Source organism: Falco punctatus (genome assembly GCF_963210335.1).
Source record: "Falco punctatus genome assembly, chromosome: 1".
Lineage (NCBI taxonomy): Eukaryota > Metazoa > Chordata > Aves > Falconiformes > Falconidae > Falco > Falco punctatus.
Genome location: NC_137580.1, coordinates 126,216,767 through 126,231,411, shown reverse-complemented (window position 1 = coordinate 126,231,411; position 14,645 = coordinate 126,216,767).

Below are 14,645 nucleotides of genomic sequence, written 5' to 3'. Positions count from 1 at the left end.
TTAAAAAATAAAAAAAAAAAAAAGAAGAAAAAGCCAATGTGATTTTTCTCTCTCTCCCTCTCAAAGGTCTGATTCAAAGTTAAACAGCCGTTGAAGATTATCTGCTGCGGGCTCCATCCTTCAGTGCCGCTCGCCTTGACCTCGGGGGCATTTGGCTGAGTCCTGCGCTCTCCTTGGGAGCCGGCCAGCTTGCTCCACGCACTCGCTGGAGCCCAGCGAGCCAGAAGGGCTGGATGCAGAAGGGTGCTCCGTCAAAGCCGTGTTTTCACACACAAGGGCAGCCGTGTTTTTATTATGCATAATTACACTGTCCTTAATGGAGTTGCAAACCATTTTTCCAGGAGGAGGGAGAGATCGGCCACTCGGGAAGAGAATCCGCAGCTCGTCTGTGCATCAGGGTGAGCTCCGAGCTATCAGATCGGTCCCAACCACGCCAGCGCTCGCTGCAGCCCTGGGACAGCAAGCGGGGCTGTCCCTGCAGCAGTGTTTGGTGCCCACTGCCCAGACCCCTGGGCTGGACTCTGCACCCTTGGCTGCAGTGCATCCCGCTGGAAGCAGAGCATCTCTTCTTCTCCCCATCCCTGGCATGCACCCCTGACTGGGGAGCACCCTGCCCCCCCAAAGTGCGAGCAGTTTCCTTCTCCTGCTCTTCCCAGGGACGTGACTCTCCCCTACCTGCAGATGCCACGCGACACCCCCAGATATTTGCTCCCGCAGCGCTACCAGCGTCCCCTCTGCCCAGCGAGGATGCATGGGAGAGCCAGCCCTGGGCAGTCAGCGGGGAAACCCATGTTTTCTGGGTCCTACGGTGGTTAGAGCGTGGCAGGCATGGCTTGTCCTCGGGGATGTGACGCACTAGCTGTGTGCCAGGACAACAGCAAGGATGTGTGTCCAGAGGTGTGCATGGTCCCTTGGGCACCCCGGGGAGCTGGCTGCAGGAGCCCCGCTTTTCAGCTGCACCCCACTGCTGCGGAGCCCTGGGCTGGGTGCATGCCCAGGAGGTGCAAAGCTGGGAAGAGCACGTCTGGGATGAGTATGGCTGAGACGTGCAAGCTCGAGACATGCAGGGGTGAGATAAGAGTGGCTGAAACGTGCAAGATGGAGCCATGCGTGCAGCCTGAGAGCTGCATGCCTGTGCGGTGCATGCCGGAGCTGTGCCCACCAGTGCCGACACGTGTGCCCCAGACATGCACACCGAGCCGCGTGTCCCCGAGCTGTGTGGCCTCCGGGGCCTCTGCACAGCCCAGCTCCATGATGCCAGTTGCAGCACGGAGGCACCACACCGGCACGGGTGCTCACCATCCAGCCCTTGTTTTGTTCTTCCAAGTCTCGGGTCCTTCCTTGCTGTGCAAAAGCGCTCGTGTGGGAAGGTGATGCACGGCAGAGGTGGGGAGCTGGCAGAGTTAATAGGAGACATGAAAGGACACGTTTGCAGGGAGATTCCCCTATTCAGGGAACGAACAGCAGCAGAAATTTATTTTCTCCCCCTGTTTACTCAAGTTTCTCTCCCCTGGTGCAGAGAAGGAAGGCCTTGCATGGCGATTACCTGCTCCGGAGTGTGAGTGCAATTTGCTGGATGCTTTTCTTATTAACAGGGACAGAAAAGTCTTCCCAATCACTCGGTATTTTCTTTCTTTCCCCCCTTCACTCTAATTCTTTCTTCCTTTCTTGGTTTTTAAAGCGAAAGGGCCCTGGCAGTGCTGCCGAGAGCCGATCAATTCTCTCCTAATGGCAGCTCCCATGCCCTCGCATTCATCAGCTGGGCTCTTAAAGAGCATCCGAAGCTTCATAGACGACTTGGGGGAAAAAAAAAGCCCATTTGGAGGCGAGATCATATTTTCTCTGTCTCTTCCCCTTTTGTTCTTTATTTGCGAGGACAAAGACAGGCGCAGGCTCGAGGTGGGGGAACAGGCAGCGGAGGCAGATGAAATCCGAAGAAACAAAAGAGCCTGTTTTCATGGAAATGCCCTGAAGAGGGGGGAGCAAATTTGGGGAGGGGGACACACAGGGCTGGGGAAAAAGCTGGTGGGGGTCGAGTTTGGCGGCAGCATCGCGGTTTGGCTGGAGCAGGGAAAAGGAGAATAAACGCGGCTGGAAGTTTTCCCGGAGGCATCAGGAGCCGTTTGAAGCTCTTGAATATATATTATTTTTAATTAGGGCTGGGCTGGATCCTGCCCGGGTGGAGCAGCCGTACGGGAGCCAGGATCAGCATCTGGCCACGGAGCGGCTCCTGCTTTGCTGCTGCCAGCCCTTGCGGGGGCCGGAGAGGCCGGAACTGGGGAGGTTTGATGGGTTGCGGTGTTGCAGCAGAAAAGCCATTTCATACCTGGGTTCCTCATCACTCGCTGCGCTCGGCATCCCTCCCCGGGCAGCAGGGGAACAAAAACAGAGGGGTTAAAACAAAGCCAAGCGATGCAGAGCAGAAGGTGCTGGGGGTCCCTGCCTACAGCACATGCCACCCCTCCTGCCAGCGCTGTGCCTGGCCACCCCTGTCACAGATTGCTCTGGTCTCAGCAGGGCTGCGTGAGCACTTGGCCATGCAGGACGGAGCCCCATGGCCTGTGGGGGGCTGTGGGGTGAGGTCCCCTGTGGGGTCCACCCAGGGTGAGCTTTGGCTGGGGTGGTGGTGGAGGGGGTGGTCCCTGTGCAAACCCACAGGGTGTGATGGGGGTGGGGTGGGTGATGTTGGGCTGAGGGGCTGGCTCTCCTGCCACTAAATAATATTAATAAGATAAAAGTGAATCTGTTCCCAGGAGGCTGGCTGTTCAGGCAGGATGAGGTAGCAGCAGGGAGGGAAGTGCAGCCCTCCTTTCCTGTCTCAGGCTCCCAGAGTTCAAGCGTTTGCCATACGGATAAATGGCCTAATCCCAGGCAGGTGGGAGCGCGGTGGCTTGGCTGTGCCATAGGACCTGCTGCCACCAGCAGTGGCTGCGTCTGGCTGAAATCAGCCGAGCATCCGGCCCGGCAGCGTGAGCGATGCAGGCAGCAAAGGCGGGAGCAGAGCCCGGTGCTCCCCGGGGTTCATCGCTTCCCCGCGGCAGGCAGCTCTGTGCTCCCACCTGTGAATTACAGCCGTAGAACAGCAGCAATAACCTGCCAGCCCCGAGGAGGATGCCAGCACCTGGAAACATTGGCTCTGAGGGCTTGGCGTTTTGGCGGTGCCGAGGGCTGCTCCCCTCCTTCCTCCTCGCTCGCCAGTGCCCATGCGAGTACTGGGAGAACTGGTGACGTTGCTGTTCCTGCTGCCGGGGTACCTGTGCGGTGGCACCAGGTGCTATTTAGCCAGTGGAGTGAGCACTGAGGTGCTCCATGACATGGCACAAGCTTGTTTGTGGCCCTGGACACTGGTGCAAGCAGAACCAGGTGCTCTGCAGAGGAACAGCAGCTGCTTCTGCAAAGGGGCTTTTCTGCAGCTCAGAGATGTGCAGAGAAAAGGGAAAGAACTCCATCTTAATTGCATTTCATTACAGCACACCCTACTCTCCCAGCCCCCCTGGTGCCGGGCTCACCCCTGCCCCCGGGGACCCTCTCAAAGCCGGGCTCCAGGATCCCCCTCTGAAGTTGGAGAGATAAAAAGGAGCCGAGTCCCACCGCCCAGCCCCTCCGCTCCCCTGGACATCAGTTGGGTCTCCAGCCTGCGACAGACCGGGGCACAGGTCAGGGTGTGGAGCAAGGATTTGGGGTGGTGGGCTGTGTCCTGCAGGCTGGGAACCCCTGTCCCAGCAGTGGGCAAGCCTCCTGTGTGGGGCAGGACATGTCCAGCTCCCTGGGGACCACTGGTTGCAGCATGGGCCCCAGCAGGCAGCTGGGGAGTCCTGGCTGTGGGCCCCAGTACCTCATCCTGCATGTCCCGGAGCAGGAGGAGCGGAGGGCCATGCCTCAGTGCTACCCCCTGCTTGCCCCTCTCCACCTGCTTAAGGGCACAGGGCAATGTGTGAGGTGCTGTGCCACGTCCCCATGTGTCACTAGTGCTAGCCTGTGTCCCCTCGATGTCCCCTGCACCTGCCTTCATGGGGAGTCACTATCAGTGACCTAGTGATGCAAATACCAGCCCGATACATCCAGGGGCCAAAAGCAGTGCAGGCAGGACCACCGCCCCATGGGTGCTGCAAGGAGGGAGGGTGAAGAGTGGGCAGCCCCAAAGGTACCAGACCAGGACCCCAGAAGGTGCTGGTGGACACAGGACACAGACTGGGCAGGTGCGTGACACTGATGGGCGGCATCAGTGGCGGCACTGTTGGGACAAGGGCAGAGCAGCTGCGGTGCCCGCCTGGCTCCTCGCCACCCCTTGCAGCTCCAGCCGAATTTGGTGTCATCCTGCAGAGGAAGATTATGGTAATTTTCCTCCCCCCTTATGCATAATTTTCCGACTCGGCTGCAGCAGAGGCTGTGCAGAGAGGCTGGGTGATGGGAATGTCATCTGTGATTCGATTATCTTCTCGTGCCTTCCTTCTTTTTTTCCTTGTGAAACCTTCATCAAAATATGTAGATCTAATTAGGACAATTACAGCGTGAGGACAGCTGAAACCCACCCAAAGCCGCAATGCCACCGGGCGCCTTGGCTGAGCTGCCGGTGAGGGGAGGGACGGGGGTTTTTGGGGGTTTGGGGATTTTTTGGCTCTGTGGGGGCGGGGGTGGACGGGGTGAGTGGGTCCCAGCCCCACACACTGGCCCAGGGCTCCTTCGTGGTGCTGCTCATGCTGGGGCAGTGCCAGCTTTGGGGTGCACAGCCTCAAGGGGGATGGAAGTGGCCTCAGATGTCTCCCTGTGGACATGCCACCAGCCACGGCTTGAAGGGTCCTGCCAGGGGACCCTGAGATTGCACATGCTGGTGACAGGTCTGTGTCCTACCCTGCTGGCTGTCATGAGCTGGAGAGGTCTCAGCACCTTGCTGGGGGCAGCCGCCACCCCTGGTCCAGGCACAACTTGTCCCCCATCCCCAGGCGTTCCCGCTGGGCCACTTGGCGAGGAGGGGCCATCCGTGAGCCTGCAGCTCTGTGAGCCTCATTGGTATTCAGTCCCTGCGTGGTGGCAGCTGGCTGGATGGTAGCAGAGTGACAGCAGTGACAGGTAACGCCAGCCACAGGGATGGCAGACGCTGGCAGGTTGGCAGCGGGGGCACAGCTCTGCCTGTGCCCACAGGCAGGGTCTGGATCTGTGCCCCCACACTAGGACAAGCTGTGGGAGGCTGGATGCTCCAGGTCCCTAAGCTCTGCAGTGGGATGCTCTGATGCTCACCCTGGGATGCTTGGGGTGCACTGACCGGGGAGTCAGGGCACAGCTGCAGCACTCCGCCAGCACCATGCTGTCCCCCCGGCCAGCCCTGTGCCCACCTCCAGCCGCCCACACCAGCCATTGCACGGGGAAGAAAGTCAAGCTGGGACTCTGCGCCCACCCCCAGGGGTGGCGGATGAGGGGTGGTGGCTGGGCAGAGCTGGCTGCACGGGCAATTAAGGGAAGTGCAAATTGTCAGACCCTGTGATTAACACTGCCTCCAAATCCGCATGAATATTAAAAGCCGACATTGCCCAGGCTCCCCGCACAATGAATTCTGTATGAATCTTAAGATAAATCGTTTGGATAACTTAGCGGCAGCTGTACTCCCTCGCCACCAACTGCCTCCAAAAATCATTTCACGTCAGGCGAGAGGAGCCAGAACAGACCAGCCCAATGCTGGGAATTGCCATTCGGAGCTCGGCGGTGCTGGGATCGAGGCAGGGGAGCACAGGGCACCCGGGGCGGTGAGGGCAGAGGCACCAGGAACTGGTGACAAATCCTGTTACTTGCCCTGGGTTCTATCATCTTTGGCTGGGACACATTTGCTTTGCCTTGGGGGGGCTCCTTCTCAGAGGGGTGGCACTTGTTACTGCCCCATTATGGTTACGTGCGGCTCAGTGCACCCCCTGAAACTCTCCAGACACGTTCCCATTAGCAGAAGCACATCCTGCTCCTCCAGCCCCGCCATCGGTATCCTCGGGCACCAGCGCACAGATCCATCTTCCCGGGAGGAGACCTGCCATGTCCCCAAGCACCGCCAGGACGGGTTCCCATTGGCATGCAGCCGCTGTGTTTGCCGCGTGCTCCTGGTCAAAATGCAGCGGAGGAGCTGCCGCCGCGTCCTCGGAGGCCGGGGCCTTGATTGCATCCTCGAGCTGCCATAAATCAGCCCCAGAGGTCTGGCAGCACGAGGTGGGGAATTGCAATGTCACGGCGGGCGCCTCTCGGGCAGCGACAGGCAGGCAGAGGATGAGCATCACCGTGCCACGCCACCATGCGTGCCAGCGGGGCCAGAGCTGGCCAGCCCTGGGGGGTCTCGGTGGCAGCTCTGTGACAGGAGCGCTGTCTGTGCACTGGAGACATGTGCAAGCTGCCAGCACCCCCATCTCCTTCCCTCCCTTTGCAGAGGGGTCCTCATCCCCTTTCCTCTGCCGCCAGCTTGGGGGAAGGCATCCATCCCCCCTCCTCGAGATGTCAGGGGAATTGAAGATACTGCAAATATTTCCGTGGTCTAAATTACACCGACCCCGGCAGGCTGCGCGTCACCGTAATCCAGGTTATGAATTGTAAATCAGGGGTGATGCAAACTGCCCCTGCCCAGGCGCTGGGGGGCTGCGTTCCATGGACCCCCCGGGCCCCTGTCCTGGGGCACCCAGCACCAGCACCCAGGTGCGTCTTTGGGTGTCATGGTGCCCAGGGGTGATGCCAGAGCTGGGACCTGCCCAGATGCTCCCTGCACCCCAGCCCCGCTCCAGGTCCCCCAGGCTTGGGCAGCCCCAACGGGTTTCCCTCTGGAGGAACTCGCTGCACGCTGCCTCCTCCTCCTCCTCGCCCTTCACAGCCTGGCGTGCTGGCATCCTGCCATCGCCCATCGGTGACCTGCTACTGCATGTGCCGGGAGCTGTGAACCCGCCCCGAGCTGCCAAAGGGCCGTCAGATAAATCAGTGAATCAGGTGCAAATGGCAAAAGGAGATTAAAGCTGAGAGGAGCAGATTGAATCAGGGGCCATTAACAGATTAAATCATTACACAGAATCAGATCAACGCACAAATAATATGAAGAATAAACATGGCTCAGAGGCACCAGTTCGTGCTTTCAATGTATTTCACCCAGAAGATGAGGGCTGGTGGCTGTCACCAGCCAAGTAGCCTGCAGACCGCGGCAGTGCCCGGCTCAGCTCCCGGCAGGGCAGGGGACACACGGAGGACCTCCATGGCTGAGGACAGCAGCACCGCTTGGGATGTCCCCATGGATCACCAGTCTTCAGGGAACCTGGCACATCCCCAGGGAGATGTTCTAGTATGACCCAGCCCCTTTGTTGGGGGTCCAGGCCAAGCTCACCCCACCAGCACCCTGCTCACCTCAACAAGATCTTGCAGCCTCCATAACACCAGCACCCAGAAGAGACACCACCCCCCCCCGCCCAGCACAGCTCTCAGAGGTTATATCCCTGAGCCACGACACCTCATCCAGACTTTCTTAATTGGGAATTTTAATTAGCAGCAACATTTTACCTGAGCAGAATTAGCAACCTGCAACGGCAGCACCTGAATGTGACCTCGGCACTCTGTGCCAATGCCTGGTGGCCCTGGCTCTGCAGCAAGGGTCTTCGAGGACCGTGGCCATGCACCCCACGCTCCCTCCCTGTTTGCTGGTTGTGCTTCTGCTGGCCATCCCCAGGATGTGGGACCCCAGCCTGGCAGCGGGGCTGGCTGGGGAGGAGACATCCACCTTCCCTCTGAGATATGCTGCCAGCTCCATGACTTTTCCTTCTCGTCTGAATCTCCTTTCCAGCTGTATTTTCTCCTTCGCTGCCCTGTTACCCCTCAGAGAAGGGGAGCAGGCACCGCATCCCCGCTCTGCCAGACTCCTGCTCCGAAGGGCCCCTGGGGCTGTGTGAGGCAATAAAAGGCTGCAAACACAGGGAAAACATCTTTTCTCCCCAACTTATTTTCATACCCTTCACCAAAAATCCCAGGGAACTGGAAACAAAGCCCAAGCAGTCCTGTGCATGATCGTGGTGAGGGGGTTTGAGTCCTCCCTTGGCCACAGGAGAGTTAATTCACACCTCAGCTGCCGTCATGCCTATTCTGCCAGCGAAGCCTTTCTTCCCTAAATTCCTGCTTGCCCAGGAAGGCAGGACAAAATCTGAGCTGCTTGACAACACCTGGGAACAAGTATTATTATGTGGTGTGACAATGTTTGATGAATTCATATGTGCCTAGGGGAAGGGACTAAGTAGGTGAATAAAGTGAGAATATTCTCTGTGACAATCAATACCCCTTCAATTGAACCGTCTCCGCAGATGTGACATTTTGATTTTTCTTCTTTGGACATACTAACTGGATTTATGTCCTCTTAAAGTGGAAATAGCAGGGAGTGATGTGCTGGCAGCGGGCTTGTGCAGCATGGGCACGGCTGTGGGGTAGGGAGGGCAGGGTGAGGTGATGGAGCTGGGGTGACAGAGCTGGGGTGATGGGTTGGTGTGATGGAGCTGGGGTGATGGGTTGGCATGATGAAGCTGGAATGATTGGTTGGAGTGCTGGTTTGGTGTAATGGAGCTGGAGTGATGGAGCTGGGGTCATGGGTTGGGGTGATGGAGCTGGGGTGATGGGTTGGAATCATGGGCTGGCGTGATGAAGCCAGCATGATGGGTTGAGGTGATGGACCTGGGGTGATATGTTGGTGTAGTGGAGCTGGGTTGGTGGGTTGGTGTGAAAGAGCTGGGGTGATGTGTTGGGGTGACAGGTTGGGGTGATGGAGCAGAGATGATGGAGCTGGGGTGTTGCATTGGGTTGATGGGTTGAAGTGATGGGGCCAGGGTGATGGTTAGGATGGGCTGGGATTTTGGAGCCAGGACAATGTACTGGGATGATGGGTTGGCCTGATGGTGTCATAGCAGTGGGTTGGGAGAAGGGAAATGGTTTGGGGTCATGAATTGGGTTAATGGGTTGGAGTAATGGGGCCTGGGTGATGGTTTGGATGGAGCCAGGGCAATGTCCTGCGGTGATGGAGATGGGGTGATGGACTTGGTGGCAATGAGGCTGGGCTGATGGCTTGGGCTGATGGCTTGAGGTGGTGAAGCTGATGCAACAGTACATGCAGGCAAGGCTGTGCCAGGGTGAGGAGATGCCTGGGCCGTGTTCCGCAGTTGCAGCTGGTGAAAGGAAAAGACAGAGTGGGGCAAGCCGCATGCAGAGCTGGGACAGCCCCACATTTGCGACCTGTGGGGACAGGAGTTATTTGCAGGTGCCTCCTGCACCCATCCTGCAGCTGCCCTCCCCAGGGGTCCCTCCAGCCACCGACCCATGGACCCATCCAGCCTGGCACTGGGTCCATCAGCTTTCACCTTGCCAGCATTTGCAGCACCTTCATTCCCAGGGTACCACCATGGTACCCACCGGTTGCGCCCACCGTGTCTCCGGGATTCCCGTCACATCCCCGGGCCCCAGAGTTAATGACTCATCCTCAGCACGGCCATTTGTTTGTACTGGTTTCAGACAGACTAATGTTTTTAATGGCACATAATCATTTTTCAGAAGTCATTTGATGCTACTAATCATCGCTGTGATATGCCACGATGGGATGTGTAATGACATGCTGAACAGGAAAAATGGCACTCGGATACCTGGTTCTTCCCGGTGCAATCTATATTTTACCACATCTCTCTGCCTAATGATACTTATAGCTGTTAATAAATGACTACTTAGGCACTTTTTTTTTCTTCAGTGGGCGATAAAATAATTTTGGATTAAAATATAGGAATGGGAAAGGGAAGTGGTGGCTCAAGCATTTCCCTGGCCGCTGGAAGGGAGCGTGTGGGAAGCGAGCAGCGCTGGGGCTCACGTGGTGGGAAGTTTGTAGAAGACAGCTTTCCCTGCTCATAATGTTTTAGCCTCTTAGTTAAATTAACAAATGTTTTTTTAAAAAAAGTTAAAATAAAACATTTTTTAATGAAATTTTATTGCTGCAGTAAGAGGATCCTCCTGGCCCCATGCCCAATGTCTTCAGGATGAATTAGTGTGCAGTTCCTCACACTCTAACTCGTTTTATTGCTTAATTAAAGGGATGCTGGCAATTTTTTTTAAAAACCATGCTTTTTCTTTAAACAACGCTTTCCCTTCCCTGGGCTGCTAAAAGCCAGCGATCATGGAAGGGGAACGAACCTGGAGCATTGAACATGCCCTTTGCACCAGAAGCTCGCTTCCTTGGCTGCTCCTTGAAGCCTGCTAGATGCCACCATGGAGGGAAGAGCCCACATTCAAGGAGGGTCCAGAAGCTCTGAGCTGTGGATGAAGAAGAGGATGGGGATGGAGCAGTGTGGCCCACTGGGACCCCTCCATGGGCCCTGGGGTGCAGGGCTGTGGGGTGCAGCACACTGCTTTCCCTCCAGGGTGCCAGCTGCTGTGGAGCGAGCTGGGCTCCTTCCTCACCGTCAGCACCAGGTCACACGTCTCTGCCCAGACTTGTGAGGAAGAAGAATTGCTTTTACTTACATTTTTAATCTCTGTGTAATTACCTGCTGGGCTCCTCTGAAGAATGCTAACCAGCGGCACAGCCTCCCTGCTGGGCAGCTCAGTGGCTGCAGCCCACGCCCCCCCCCCCCCCCCCCCCCCCTCCCCGGCATGGCTGGCAGGTACAGCACACCGCTCTGGCTCTGCCCCTGGGGGACAACCTGCCCATCACCTCCCAACAGTGGTGAGTTTCCAGGTATGGCTCAGCTGACTTCGAAAATCATGGCACCTCCCCTCCCCTCCCCTCCCCTCCCCTCCCCTCCCCTCCCCTCCCCTCTGCCCCCTCATCCACGCCATGCCATGCCTTCCCCTCCCCTCCCATCCCATCCCCTCCCATCCCATCCCATCCCACCCCACCCCACCCCACCCCATCCCCTCCCCTCCCCTCCCCTCCCCTCCCCTTCCCTCCCCTCCCCTCCCGTCCCGTCCCATCCCATCCCGTCCCATCCCGTCCCCTCCCATCCCCTCCCATCCCATCCCCTCCCATCCCATCCCATCCCATCCCCTCCCATCCCATCCCATCCCATCCCCTCCCATCCCCTCCCATCCCCTCCCATCCCCTCCCATCCCATCCCATCCCCTCCCATCCCATCCCCTCCCATCCCATCCCATCCCCTCCCATCCCCTCCCATCCCATCCCATCCCCTCCCATCCCATCCCATCCCATCCCATCCCCTCTCCTCTTGCCCAGCGCACAGCCCACATGTGCCTGCCCAGGAATTTGGTGGCTCCTCTCTCAATCGCTGTGACCATCCCCTACACCCGGTCCCAGCCCCAAAGAGTTTTTCCCTTCCCGCGGGAATGACCCTGCTAGCATCACTGCCCCTTCCTCTTGTCCCCCACGTTATTACTGGTTGCTTTTCTGCACAATCCCACTTAACGTGGGAACTGGGATTTGCAAAGCAGTTGTACACATTGACTCCTAATGTCCTGGGAAGGTAAATGGAGGATGAGAGCTAGAAAAAGCTGCCAATTACTTAAAAGAATATAGACGTGGCGATGCCATTAATGTAATGGCGAGGAACGGTTCCAGGGCTGCTCGCACCGCGCCGCTCGATACCACAATTAATGCTGCAGAGTTGACTTGAGCTCCAGCCTCTTCCACCGAGTGTGAGCAGGGTGTGAGCCATTAACTCCCCCGGTCAAGGTGTTCCAGCTCTCACAGTTGCCTTAATTAGTCTCCAGGTAATGCAACAATAGCCACTTGCCAAGGCCACCGCACAGCACCGCCAGCCCTGCCGTGTGGATGGAGGGCTGGGGAGGGGCTGCGTGGCATGGAGGGAGAGCGGGGGGGGAGCGGGGCTGTGCACGTATGTTCAGGTGTGTGCATGCATGTGTGTTCAGGCATGTGCATGTGTGTTCAGGCATGTGCATGCGTGTGCAGCACCAGAGAGCAAGTGCAAAGTGGGAAGCGTGGAGGCTGGTGGCTGCCGACCCCGGAGAGGTGACGCTGGGGCTCTGGCCTCGCGCTGTGACAGCTCCAGCCCTTGCTCGGGGCTGGTGGCGGGGGGCGCTTGGCGGGGGGGGCTCACCTCGCCGCCGTGCCTGGTCCTTTGCCAAATGGCATCATGTCACCTCGGGTGGGGAGCAGTGTCACATTTGCGTTGCACAGGGCTGAGTTAATAAAGGCGCTAATAAGACAGAGCAGTAATTAATTGCAGCGCCGGCTGACAGAAGAGCTCTCAGCCGAGTGCCGGCTGTCACCCCAACGGCAGCCGCGGTGCTGCCAGGTCATTAGGAGTTTGTGTGTGAGCTTGCAAATGAACCCGGGGGCTGAGGTTTGCAGAGCCAAATCCCTTTGCCCCCGACATGGCGGTGGCCACGTGGCTGCCGTGGCTCTGTGCCACGCACCCTTCGCCTCTGCCACAGCCGCCAGCCAGCACGGGGATGTGCCAGCCCCAGTGCCAGCCTGGCTGGGATGCCGGGCTCAGGCAGGCGGCCAGGGAGCCGCGGTGCAATGGTACCTCCGAGGCTGTAAACATTATAACATGAAGCTCCTTATCTTCTTTTTTTTTTTTCCTCCTCCTCCAAACCAGCAAATCGATTTGATGGTGGCAGGAGCAAGGCCCTTTACAGCTTGTGTGATTTACGTGGAGTCACCCGGTACCCTCTATCCATCATCCTCAATTAATTAGAATGTAATTACTTATGGATTCTTCTTTCATTATTCACAGCCCCCGGTGCCCAGGATAAGGATTCCCTGTCCCTCTGGTCCTTTCCTGCTTGGAGCTGGATGCTCAAGAGAGCAACCAGGCAAAGCCTGGCCTCAGGGCGCATCCATCCCGGTGAGCAGAGCTCTGCTGGCACGGCCAGCCTGTTGGCAAACGGGTGGCAAATTCCCCGGCTCAGGCTGTAATTGCTGCCGTTGGCTGCCCAAGCCCCAGCCCTGCCAAGGGGCACAAAATTAGCCAAGGCTTCAAAGCGCAGTGAAAATGGCTTGTTCAAGTGGGCAGTGAATGTGGGGTGGCAGGGAGGGTGCAGCATGGGGATGGAGGGGGCTCTGGGATGGTGGGGGCACCTGGCTGCACACGCCGAGTGCCTCTGCCCAGCATCACTCATCTCACTCCATCAGCAGAGATGGCAGTGGGGCGAGGGGACAATCTGTGGCACCTCCCTGGACCACACACTGACCTGGGCAGGCAGAGCTCACCCTCCCGCCCCAGCCTCTCGCCCTGGCTCCCCTCCCTGTCACTGCTGTCAGAGCTCCCTGGGAGGTTTTTTTCTTTTCTGTAAAGAAAAAGGACAACGTGCTCATGTTTCTCTGTCCCGGTCATTCGGGCTTGAATTTTTTCATCAATCACAGAACAGCACTGGAGGCGGCAGGAGCCAGGCAGGCTGCAAGGGGGAGGCAAGGAAACCTGCCTTGCTCTGCTGGCATGGGAGGGACAGATCCAGCCCTAGCATCCTGCTCATACTGCACTGTGCTGAGCAAACCTCCTGAAAATCTCATGAGGGTCTGAGCATTCCAGCCCCAGATCCATGATGGACCCAAGATGGGGTTCTGGTGCCACATCCCTGCATCCCAACGGCATTGCCAGGTCCTCTCCCAAAGGATAGGGCTGTCATCCGGGGTGGTACCCGCTGCCTATCACCCGGCTGCTGCATCACATAGGGAATGTCCTCGTCATTTGGTAAATACCAGCTTTTAACCAGCTTGTTCCTTCCCCATTCTTCCTCTGCAAGAGGCAATTTGGCAATGCAAATGTTGTCGCTGGTAATTACCTCTGCATCCCGTGAGCCCCCAAACGAAGCCAACCCAAGTCGAACCGCCGGCAGCATGTGAGTGCGCCAGGATTGTTCCCGGAGCCCGGGCGATGCTCTGAACACGCTGGCAGCTGGCAGAGCCCCGCTGCCTTTTGGCTGTGAGCTGAAGAATATCCCAGCGGATCAAAGGGAAATGTGGCTTTTCTGTCATCGTGGTGCCCGGCTCGGCAAAGTGCCGTGGAGTGGTGCTGAATCGCATCCAGCGGCCTCACCATCTGCTCTGCTCTGGAAACATGTGGGTACAAAGTGAGTGTCACTTGTGCTAATTCTGCAAGATGGTGGCAACTTGTTTAATGTCCTTTGAAGAGCTGGCATGCAGCGGCTGGTCCTGCTGCCCTGCCTCCTCCATCCCACCCCAAAAAGTGGGTGCTGCTGCCCCGGTGCATCGCTGCAGCCCCATGCTGGGGTACTGGGGTACCCCACTCCTTCTCCTGCACCCTACAGGGATGTGCCACCGTCCCCACCGGCCAGCAGCACCGTGGCACAGGCGTGAGGTTTCAGGGTGTCACCAGGCTTTGTTCAAAACCAGCTTTCCTATTGTTAAAATGTAGACACAGAATATTTTCAGCTCTGATGTGGGTTTTTGGGTTTTGTTCTTGTTTTTAAAACTCTGTAGTGTAAAACTTCCCCCGGGAAGGCAGTGGGGAGGGAGGCAGCAGGAGGGGGTCACTGAGCCACCATGGGGACAAGGGTGGGGACAAGGACAGGGACAAGGACACACATGGCTCCTGGCTGTGCTCTGGCATGTAGCACCCGATCTGCGACTGGCGATGCAAAGGTTGGAGGATGACGGAGACTCCAGCGAAGAGACTAATAAATCACGGTGACACGATTACGCAGGGCCATGCCACATTTCAGCAGCCACCTAA